At 38.3% G+C, this 9,824-nt stretch overlaps 1 protein-coding gene across 1 annotated transcript in view; it reads right to left on the bottom strand.

Annotated features, from left to right (window-relative positions):
* The window catches only part of ZNF366 (zinc finger protein 366), a 92,749-nt gene extending 84,226 nt beyond the window's left edge, over positions 1 to 8,523 (bottom strand). Inside the window, exon 1 of the mRNA XM_074207429.1 lies at positions 8,318 to 8,523. The gene's annotated coding sequence lies outside the window, so the exon portion shown is untranslated. The remainder of the gene's footprint in view (positions 1 to 8,317) is intronic.
* Positions 8,524 to 9,824: the final 1,301 nt, after the last annotated feature.

Genomic DNA, 9,824 nt, shown 5'->3' on the forward strand with positions numbered 1-9,824 from the left:
ATATGAGATATTAGAATAAGGAAGATTTGGTTTTGACTAGTGCATTAGTTATATACTGATTGTGACTTGGTGACCTTGACCAAGTTGTATAATAGCTCTATAAAGTGAAGAGTTTGAAAATGGTGGAATCTAAGATCCCTTCCTGCTAGAATCCTATGGTTTCAACACTTATATAGGTTTCTGAGGGAGAAAATGACTTTTAACTTTAGTCTATTCTTTCTTTTTTCTTTCCCACATACATGTATTTTTACCTGGATAATTATGAATAGTATTGCAAGATCTCATCAGCATGGCACTTTGGTTGCTTCTAGGCAATGTTTTTTGTTTGTTTGTTTGTTTTTAGATTTTTGCAAGGCAAATGGGGTTAAGTGGCTTGCCCAAGGCCACACAGCTAGGTAATTATTAAGTGTCTGAGACCAGATTTGAACCCAGGTACTCCTGACTCCAGGGCTGGTACTTTATCCACTGCACCACCTAGCCGCCCCTCTTCTAGGCAATGTTAAAGAATAGATTCAACCCCTTTGTTTCTAGGTTTAAGGGAAGGAAGCAGTCCTAGATCTTCCTTTTAGTCTTATTGTTGTGGTCCATAAAGCACCAGTTGACATGACCTCTTTTAAGTTTCTCTACCTATAAGCAGCCTAGTGAAGTAGATAATAGGCTGACCTTGGAATCAGGAAGCACTGAGTTCAAGTTCTGTTTCTGACAAATGGCTATGTGGCCCTGGATGAATAATTGAACCTCTCAGGCAATTCTGAGGACTATATTACAAATGATGTAACTGTGAAAGATCTAACTACCCCAGATCCAAGGACCCAAACAATTCCAAAGGCCCCATGATGAAAAATGTTATCTACCTCCAGAGAGAGAATTGATGAACTATAAATGCAAATTGAAGCATACTATTTCTCACTTTCTTAATTTTTCCTTGCTTTTTTTGGCAATATGGCTCATTTGGAACTATAGTTTGCATGATTTCACATATATAATTGACAAATTGCTTGCCTTTCCAATGGGTTGGGGAAGAGGTAAGGGGGAGAGAATTGGAACTCAGAATTTTAAAATATTATATATATATATATATATATATATATATATATATATATATATATATACTTATGTACATTAAAATAAGCAAATAGATAAATGAATAAATTGAAAATGGGGGTTACAGAGAAATTTTCCAACTGTATCCATGGAAGGAAAGGTTACCTACCTAGGTAGGAGGGTTTTCTACACCCAATTAATCATAGCTCCAGACCTTTCCTACTCAATATATATATATATATATATATATATATATATGTGTGTGTGTGTGTGTGTGTGTGTTTATGTATGTATGCACATACGATATATATATATATATACATATATATATGAAATTTGCCAAACATGCTTAAAAATTCATATTCTGAAGGGCATGGTGGCATGTGCCTATAATTCCCACAACAAGGAAGACTGAGGCTGATGGATTCCTTGACTTCAGAGATGCTGAACTGCAGAGGGACTAAAACCCATCTGGTGTGAGCCTCTGCACACTCCTAGAAATGAGGAGCCACTAGGGCTACCTAAGGAGGGGTGAACCCACCTAGGATGAAAGTGGAAATAGAGTAGGCTAAAATCCCATGACAAACAAGAATGAGACTGGGCTATTAGTGGTTACTGCATTTCCAGGCTGGGTGAGATAGAGTCATAGGAGAGAGAGAAGAGAAGAGAAGAGAAGAGAAGAGAAGAGAAGAGAAGAGAAGAGAAGAGAAGAGAAGAGAAGGGAAGGGAAGGGAAGGGAAGGGAAGGGAAGGGAAGGGAAGGGAAGGGAAGGGAAGGGAAGGGAAGGGAAGGGAAGGGAAGGGAAGGGAAGGGAAGGGAAGGGAAGGGAAGGGAAGGGAAGGGAAGGGAAGGGGGAAGGGAAGGGAAGGGAAGGGAAGGGAAGGGAAGGGAAGAGGAGGATGAAAGAAGGAAGGAGGAAGGAGGGAGGGGAGGAAAGAAGGAGAGAGGGAAGGAAGGAATGAAGAAAGGAAGGGAGGGAGGAAGGGAGAGAAGAAGGAGGGAGGAGGGAGGGAGGGAAGGAAAGAAGCAGATAAAAAAGTGTGAGGAATGTGGGGGTGTTTGTCTTCCACAAGAATGTGAAGGGAGATTGCTAGTTTACATTACAAAACCTGGGGTCTGCCTGAATTGATGCTTATGGGCAGGTATGTGAGCATAAGACAAAAGAATTAGCCCCAACCTGATCAGCCTGAGATTAGATCAGGTCTGCCCTATCTCTAAGTTAACCTAGGGTTTGTGTCCTTCTCTTTTGCACCTGTTCAAGGAAGTTAGGGTGGGGAAAACATATGAGGGTGAATGTATCAATTAGATTGTGACCCTGGCCAATGACTGACACAAAGGAGGAGAACCAAGCCTTTCAAACTACATATAAGATCCAGCATTGTTGTAATTTGGGATCCCTTTCCTTAAGAGAGGTGGTCCTTTGCAAAGGTATATTAAAAGTCATTTTAATCATGCTGGACTAAGTATTTAGCCATTGATAACAAAAGTGAATAAATAAGTAATAAGTGGCTAAGTTAATAGATAAATAGATACAAATAGATGAAACAAAAGACCACAAAAAACGTATATATGCTATGGGGAGAAATTTGGCTAACAAAGTTGTAAAATCCCATCAATAGGGCAATGAGATCTCTAAAGAAGATAACTAAAATGAGATCCACACTGTTCTAATTGAATCAGTCTCATATTTCCAGGGAAGCTGACTTCCTCAAAGCCATTAGAAGGGGTTGCTGTATATTTACCTCAGCCTCTCCCACCCTCAATCTTTGGTACAAAATTTAAATGTCAGCAGTGACAGCTCAGATTGTTTCATGCAAAATACAGAAAGCAAAAAGATAAAAATCTTTCTTATTTGAAACTTCTAATGGATTAAAGAAACAAAAAGAAAAGTTCATTCCTGTGGAATTACAAACTTTGCTTTACAGATCTCAGTAATACATCTCTCTATATGACAACATTATAAGACAGTTTTGAGTATTCACATTGATTGAATCTAATTTTGAAGGTTTTTCTGTAATAACTATTCACCTTCTCTTTGTTCCTTCCTAAGAAAACATCCCAAGCTTAATTTGGATTCCATTTCAAATTATGTCTCTTATAAAAGAGCTAGAATTCTATGTATGGTGATTGCTAATGCAATACCGAAGAAACTGGAGCAAAGGAGAATCTTTGAAAATCAAAATCAATCTGCTGGAATCATAGAAAACTAAAAACAAACAAAAAAAAAGGAACCCTAGATGCAGAGGCATTCCTAAAGTAGGATCAAAGGATTTGGGGCCAAGGGTACTGAAAGTTATAGACTTGTAAGAGCACTTAAACTCCTCCAAAAAGGAGAAACAACTGAACCTGACACCTAAAGTCAGAAAAAGTTGTTGAAATGGGAAGCTAGCTAAATGGCTGCCTCCACCTCAGTCAGTTTTCTCCCCAGTCCCTTCCCCACCCTGCTTTCTTCCCCAGTAGAGCCCTCTCTGCTTTGCTTGGGGTCTCATGAGTTTCTGGTACAGTATCTCTCCATTTCTGCTTGTATCAGTTAAAAATCCAAGCACATTTCTTAATCATTTACTCTGGGTCAAGAACTATGCTAAGCACTGAATTTCTTTACATAAAAGAAATGTAACCCCCCCCCCCAAAAAAAAACATTGTCCTTTTCTTAAGGAACACACATTTTAATGAGATAAAGATGTGCATACAAAATATATGCAATGTAGAGAGAGAGAAGGTTCTTGAAGGAGGATGGGAAAGGGCCACCCCAACAAGGAGAATTTGACTTGAGTCTTGAAGGAAGCCAGTAAAACTGAGAGGCAGTGGTAAGGGGAGCATGGAGTTAGAAGATGGCACTTTAACTGTCTTATGGAGGATCATATGTGTACATAGCAAATGGGAATGTATCATAGAGTTTGTGGAGGGGAGAAAGGTGCAAAAAGTCCTGGAAGAGTGGGAAGGAACTAAGTTGTGAAAAGCTTTATGTTAAATATTATACTTGACTCTGGAGATAATAGGGAGCTACTGGAGTTTATTGAGCCAGATCCCCAAATAAATTTGCCTTTATAAAGAATTTTAAGTTTTTAATCAACTTTTAAGTTGATTAGAAGACACCTTTAATGCTTGCCCCAGGTAGGTTTTGTGTTGCCCCAGGAGTAGGAATTGCTAGATACTGATCTACTTTGAGAGCCTCTAGTCCAATCCCTTCATTTTATAATCATATTCTCTGAGAATCAGAGAAATTAAGTGACTTCATTGCCTCAGGAAATCTCAGAGGTGGGAAGACCTCAATTGCCATCTCTAAGAACCCATACCTGAAAAAGAAATCTCTTCTAAAAACATCCTTGATGTTATCCAGCCTCTGCTTATTTAAGGTCTTTCAGTCAATTGGCTTTTTTTTTTTTTTAGATTTTGCAAGGCAATGGGGTTCAGTGACTTGCTCAAGGCCACACAACTAGGTAATTATTAAGTGTCTGAGGTTGGATTTGAACCCAAGTATTCCTGACTCCAAGGCCGGTGCTCTATTCACTGCGCCACCTTGCCACCCCCAATTGGCTTTTGATATGGGAAAGGTACCCCTGCCCCTGCTGCTCTTTCTATTAGGTTAGGTTGCCTTGGAAGGCACTTCTTGTTCCTTTGTATAACATAACCCAGCATTCTTTCTTTTTAGTAGAGATGTGTCCAGACAAGCCACCAGATGGATCCTGTCCCTGTTCTAACAAAAGTTTTCTGGGAAATGAAATCAGAAATTGGCAAAATATAACCTAAATTGGAAAAGTAATTCAATCAGACAAATAAATAAATACGTGTTTCAATAGTTCAAAGTGTATGTGTGTGTGGGGGGGGGGGAGTTGGTATTCTCCTAATCTTCCCCACAAAATGGTGGCAAGAGGGGCCTGGTTTTCAGTCCTGAACTGAATTTCTCTTTGCTAAGTTGCCCAGGAGAGAGTGGTATTTTGAATTATCCTAGAGGAGAGGGGAGAAGTGGTAATTGGGGGAGGGGGAAGATGAAGAATCCTCAGGTTATCAACAAATTATCTTCGCTGGCTGAGTCATAGAAGAGAACCGGTGGGCTCAAGAGAATATTTCATCCAGCTCTCTGTAGTCAGGGGAAAGGTCGCCATAGACACAGGACTGGGGAGGATAGGGAAGTGGGGGAAGGGGACAATAGAGTTCTAAAAATAGACTTGAGCAGCTTCTTTTCACATTCATCTAATTTGAAAGATTTCATCTCCAAGCTACCGTTTCTCCACCATTGATCTCTGCTGGGCACCACTGGTACAATTTATTCTGGAGTGGAAAGATTTGACTTTTCTGCAATGCTGAGAGCTAGCCATCAATATTTGAAAACCCATCTGTGATTATTTCACAAGAGTTCTGAGTACAGAAAATCTATGCTCAATGTTTATTCAGCTGCAAAGTTACAAGAAATAATTTTGGCTCAGACAGAGGCAGAGTATCATATTGATCAAAAATTAGGCACCCAAGGAATAGGAAAACTATTAAAGGTACAGGTCTTTCCATATCAGTTCATAATCTGTGATTTTTTTTTTTGGTAGAGATATTTCCTCTACTCATTAGAACATAGTCTAATCTAATAATTTGCATTTATCTAGCTGTGGAATAGAGAGTTTAAGTGACTTATGATCACATTGCTAGAAAGCATCAGATGTGAGATTTGAACCCAGGGCTACCTGATTCCACATCCAATACCCTATCACTTCACTATTTGATCTCTCTGCTTTGCACATTAAATGGGATTTAATAAATGATTATTAAAATATTGTAAAGAAAAAACAACTTTGTAAGACTTAGAAACCCTGATCAACATAATGATAAATTCCAGACAATTCCAGAGGAATCATAATGAAAGAGACTAATTACCACCAAATAGATATGTTGGGCATCAGAGTGCAGACTAAATCATACATTTTTGAACATGACCAGAATAGAAATGGATTTTGTTTGTTTTTCTTGCTTTCTCAATGAAGTACACTGGGGATGAGAGACTAGGCAAGTATTAACTTGGCTTTATAATATCAAAGAACTTCTGAGTAACTTTGTACTCCAATGAATATATTTTTAAAGCACATAAGGCTATCAACTGAACATTCTGACTTAGTTGTCAATTTGTAACATATACATGGAAAAGATGAATTAAAAGTTTTTGTGAGCATTCTCCACTTTGGTACATTGATAGAGCTGGCATACACCAGCCTGTATGGTCAAATGTGCTCATTTGTCAGGGTATGTTGCCTCTAGACTATGAGTTGGAAAGCAATAGAACAAATGAAATGAAATGATGACCAGTTTTTCTTTAGGTTATTGAAGTTGTTTTTTATTCAAATAACTAATTAGATATTTTCCTGTAATGCTTGCCCTTCTAAATGGAAATATTAAACATGTGCCTTTTTAAAAGAAACAAAAGAACTCTAGAATATATTAATCTGGGGTCACAAATGGGAACAAACAGCCAGATTATTCTTGCTTTGGGGTCATCCAGGTGCTTAACTCCATGTTCTGTAGGCTACTATCTGAACTATCAAGCTTTTACTTTTATATTTCATTCTATCTGAAAACACGTAATGATATTTTTATTTTTCAACATTAGTACTTCTGATTTTCATATTTGAACAACCAAAAGTTGAGGGGGATTTTTCTATGGTTGTTTTCAATCCATTGTGCACAATTAAAAATGAAACCAAAAGACCCAAGTAATGGAGATCGCAGGTCAGAATTCATTCCTGGAGGTCATGGTTGCTGATAGAGTCCCAATTGCCTAGATTATTAATCTATGGTCCCTTTTCATCTTCAGATCAATTGTGGGAGTGAAGTAGGTGGGGGTATTGATACCACAGCTGATGATATGAAACTAATTGCCAAATCACCAAACTCCTAGTTTTAAAGATAGAAAAGGACATATTGGAGCACATTAACAAGTGACTAAAAATAAACTTGCATTCCAGTATTTTTACTAGTTACTCTGTTTTCTAGAGTTATCAAGGAAAGTCTACAGAGGAAAGAAAGAAAAGAAAAGGCACAAAAGGCTTTATCACATAGAGAAAAACTTATAATAATAATCTACCAGGGCTGCATTTTACCATCATTTGTTAAAGTGATGAGCATATTTCTGGTGCAGGTCACATTCCTGCAGTTGAAATCTTACAATTTGATCCTCATTCTTGTCCATGAAAAACTAGCTTGAGTCTCATTACTACCAGCAAAGCCACTTCAGTCAGCAAATTTCTCCAAAAACTAATATAGAAAAGAAATACATTAACACCCCTTGTCTAGTGCCTCTTTTCCTGTATTATCTTGTAGATTTCTGCAAATACACATGGTCTTTTCATGTGACCTAAATGACCTATTTTTGGCCAATGAGGTCTTGGATCCCCTGTCAGTCTGTCATGATGGACTCTCAGTAACAGTATTCTTGCTCATGAATTTCAGGTTTGATGATGAATGGTTGGTCCTAGTTGGTTATGTTTGACTAGTGGATTACATTCCGTTTGGTGCTTGGAAAATAACTATTTGGGCTGAATAAAAATATGAACTTGAAGTATAGTCTTGGATCAAGTTATTGCTATATAGTTCTTGTCTTCCAAAGCAGTCCCAGGAAGATGATCTCAACTGAAAACTGAGTACCTTAGAGATTATTCCCTTTGGTATATCCACACAAACATAAGGACCACCTGATCACTGTTAGCTTGCACCTATACTCCAGAATCCTCCTAATACCATGCAACCCTCTTTTCTTTCCTCTTAATTTAAAGATCCAGAATAGAGCTCATATATGACCTTCCTTGCTAATTTGGAGGATATCTTCTGGGGAGTAGAGGGAAGGGGGAAAAAAGGAAAAAGGAGGAAGGTATTGTCATTTCTATTGCAGTGATATCCCTTAAAACCCTATGACAAATGACAATCCTTGGCAGATACACCCCAACAACCAAACTAACCAGTGTCAGAATAGAGAAAGAAAACAAAGCTTCCAGCAGGACTGGTAAATGAGCCTAGTGACTCATGTCTAATTATCTATTCCTAAATCCAAATTGACCACAGTGCACCTCCTTTTTCCCCCAATGTAAAACTCTTTTCATTGTTGCCAGAACTTGGATTCTAAACATCAGTATTCCCTTAAAAAAAAAAGTCTAACTTAATTTCTGGGTCAACCATCATTCATACTCTCTGAATCAAGGATGTGGCCAGTGAGACATCATCCAAAGATGCCTGGCAGAGAATCTGTATTAGTTACATTGAAATAGAAGCAACAATGATTCGATGGATAACTTACCAGCTCCTGAGGTCTGAATAGCTGCAGCACCAAGCTCTTTCTTTACCTGCTCTCTGCTCTCATGCACTCTCTCTCTCTCCCTCTCCCTCTCTCTCTTGTGTACAGATTGCAGTGAACTTAAAGAAGGAGCTGGGACAGTGTTTCAAATGACTTAAGAAAGAGAACAGGAACAATTACTTCGTTCTCTTTTTCTCAGATGAGTACCTTCGGGAAGAAGGAAGGAAGGGAGGGGAGAGGGAGGAAGTCAACAACCCTTTGCTTTCCTGAAAAAAAATAAGGAAACAGAAGATAGACATCTCGTTTTCTCTTAAACAAAATGTTGGGGGGGGGGGCAGAGAGGGTGGCAGCTTGTAATAAAAAGAAAAGAAAATCCAAAAAAGGAATACCTCCAGTGCATTGGGAGCACCAGGCTCTTGTCTGTAGGGGCTGATTGTCCAGTGTGTTGTCCTGTCCAAACAAATGGAGCTCCTAAAGGGCCCGACTCCTGAGCTCACTCACTTGCTCGCCTGCTATCTAGTTTGCAGAACTAACCCAGCCAGAGGGGAACAAATCACTTCATCCTGACTCAAAGCAAGGGAAAGTTTGGTCTATCTGACTTTGGAGAGACTGCGGCCATTGGGATATGGAAGCAGCCAGTCAGGGGAATTCAGAAACTTTAGATTCGATTGAGTTTTAAAAACCAACTTAGCACTTTGGTGGGGTTTCAGGTCCTTAGAGTTCTCTTTGTAGGAGATGTGAGACATTTGAGTTTATCAATTATACCAAACTTCATTTTGACTTGTCACCCATTTTCAATAATTGGTTACCACCAAGCTTGTGGTATCCAATTCATATTGGATACCCATATCCCATTGAATATACACATGTCATTCTCCACATTATTAATTTAGTTTTAGCTAATTCTTAGGAAATTATGAGACAATATATGAGGCACTGAGTGAGATACAAAATTTAGATAAGATACTGCTCTTGTCCTCCCAGAGCTTCCTAGTAAGAAGATTTCCAAACTGAATAAAATGAAGTGAACTTCCTAAGAATTGATTAGGATACACATTTTTAAAACCTAGTAGTTTCACTTGAAAAGCTACAAATTGGCAAAGATAGACAAAAAAAGAAAAAATAAGAGGGAGGGGAGCAATCAGTGTTGGAGGGATTGTGAAAAGAATGGTATATTATTATACTGCTGGTAAAGTTGTGAATAACAGCAATTCTGGAAACCATTTTAGAATTATGATACAAAAGTGATAAAAATGTTCATTTGGACCTAGAAGTTCCTCCAAAAGATATCCCACTACTAGACATGTACAAGAAGGAAAAATCTCACATGCACCAAAATATTTATAGCAGTATGTTTTGTCCTGCAGACAAAAATCTGGAAACAAAAGAGATGCCCATTGATTGGTGAATAATTCAAAATTATGGTACAAAAATGTAGTAGAATACTATTGTGCCATAAAAATGAATATGAAGAATACAGTGGGACATGAGAAGACATATTATTATATGA

Source organism: Macrotis lagotis, chromosome X (assembly GCF_037893015.1).
Source record: "Macrotis lagotis isolate mMagLag1 chromosome X, bilby.v1.9.chrom.fasta, whole genome shotgun sequence".
In the NCBI taxonomy this organism is placed as follows: domain Eukaryota; kingdom Metazoa; phylum Chordata; class Mammalia; order Peramelemorphia; family Peramelidae; genus Macrotis; species Macrotis lagotis.